The sequence below is a fragment of the Magnolia sinica genome, chromosome 15 (assembly GCF_029962835.1).
Source record: "Magnolia sinica isolate HGM2019 chromosome 15, MsV1, whole genome shotgun sequence".
Lineage (NCBI taxonomy): Eukaryota > Viridiplantae > Streptophyta > Magnoliopsida > Magnoliales > Magnoliaceae > Magnolia > Magnolia sinica.
In genome coordinates this window covers 37,972,948-37,975,291 of record NC_080587.1, presented here as the reverse complement: position 1 = coordinate 37,975,291, position 2,344 = coordinate 37,972,948, and positions in this window count along the sequence as shown.

Here is a 2,344-nt window from a genome sequence, read left to right as displayed (position 1 = left end):
CTTATAAGAAGCAAATCATAATTTCTACAGCATGCTAATTATCTTTGAGTAAATATCTGCAGGTTGCTTTTGCTAGAGCCAAACAAATATCCAACCCTTTGTCCACTGGTGCAGTTCTTTGTGGGCACAAACAAATGACTGAGGTTTGTCTCCTTTTTGAATTAAAATGCTTCTGTTAGTAATTCCGGTTAGAGCTTGCCTTAGCAGTTGCAGTACTTGTTGGATATGTCTTTTGGTTTGAGGTGTTCACCAACAGGGTCGTTTGTTATGGTTTAGGAAGAGAAGTCTTATGAACTTCTTTTTGTAGCTTGGTTGAGATGGATTCAATTTGTTGTTATGGATAATTACCGCAGGAGCTCAATTGATACCTTCACCTATAGCTAACTCATTTTAAACTTTCTCACTATGGAGTTGTTGTGTACTTGTTTTAAGAAATTGAAAGATCAATTTGATAATTTACATACCTGTTGTAGTGGCATGTTCTTTTTTCTCTAGGGAAGCATGCTGTCAATGAGTTCAAGTACTTGAGCTTTGGTATAGTTGCCTAGGTATGTAGTCTCATTCCAGGGGTGCTCAAATTTGGGCTGACTATACTTTCTGCTAGATGGCATCATGAGATACACTATATGGTTGTGTTGGTGGAAGGTTCCATTAATAGCTAGTGGCTGGCGAAAAACTCTAAGGCCCTATTTAGGGTCATGGAATGAGACTATGAATTTGATAAATCCATGAACTTGTCAAATTCATAGATTTGCATTGCGTTTGGAATTGGCAAATCCCAAAATCCACTGTTCGGAAATCAAGCAATAAATCCTTGTATTTGAGAGCATTTATGGTGATGTCAAAGCATTTATTGCAATGGAATAACTTTTATTGCTTTTAAGCAAGTCTCCCATTTTGTGGATTTGCAAAGTCTTTAGTATGTTGGGGGATTTGGATTTGCCCCAAATCCATGGATTTATGTGGGTGTGGTTTTGGAAATCCATGAATTGACAAATCCTCATCAAAACACCAATAGAGGAGATTTGAAATCCATCGATTTTACAAATCCCCACCTCAAATCCCTCACTTAAATAGTTGTTTGTGTTGGGGATTTGCCATATCCATGGATTTTTTATATTCACACCTCCATAAATCTGTGGACTTGAAGCAAGTCCGAATACCCAAAAATACTAAGGGGCTTTTTGGAATATGGGATTAGGTGGGATGGAATTGCATTTGGTCCCATGCAAATTCCATCCAGTGTTTGGAAACGACAGGAAGGTTGGGAGTAATTGAGGTATCATTTCATCCAGTCCCAATAGTAGATACTGTGGGATTTCTAGTGGATTTCGGGAAGTTAAAACGATTTAATGCAAAAATCATTTAGAGGTTAAAATGTTTCATTTTATACCATCTATTTAAAATTTTAAATTAATATAAATCCACAACTAGTTATTGTGAGGCCAATAATGGTGATCTTCACGTCTAGGCATATCGTGATACGCAATGGGACGGGTCTTCTGATGATAGGAGGTCCACAATTGGTTATTGCACATTGATAGGAGGCAATCTTGTCTTTAAGATAACAAGAAGCAGTATGCCATTGCTCACTTGCCTATAAAAGTTGAATATTGTTTCATGGCTCATTTTGTAGTGAAACTCCTTGTAAGGGTGCAAATCAGGTAGCTTGGATCGGATTAATGCTCAACCCGAGCCTGACAGACCTCAAGAGGACCCAACCCACAACCTGACCTGACCCAAATTGCAAGCCAAGGTGCCTCACACGAACCCAAACCCAAATTCCTCTATACTTACCCTAAACCGAACCAACCCGACCCAACCCCAAATACATATGATTATTCCCAACCTGACCTAACTTGATCCAAATTTGCTCAACCCGGACCCAACCTAATTTCAAGTCGGGTAGGATTTTTTCAGCCCTAACCTGACAACCTTACCTGAACCCAAGTTGCAGCACTAGTTGTTTGGCTTTAGTCTCCACTCTTCTTCAATACATGGGCATAGAGATGTCCACTCTTGTTTTATTACATTATAACAATCAGACCACCATTCATATTGCACTCAATTCAATCTTTCATGAGAGGAAGAAACATATTGAGGTTGATTGTCACTTTGTGCATGAGAAGATATTGTCTGGATTGCTTTGTATTCCATATGTTCAGTCTAATGATTAGCTAGCGGTTATTCTTACTAAAATGAGAACAAAGCCTTGAATGATTTATAGGGCTTGCATATTTCCCTCGGTTCCTCATATAAGCCTCCAACAATGGTAGGGGATTTTTCGATTGTTATTAGGTCATAGGTCAAATTATGAACTTAATTTATTCTTGTTGTTGTTTTT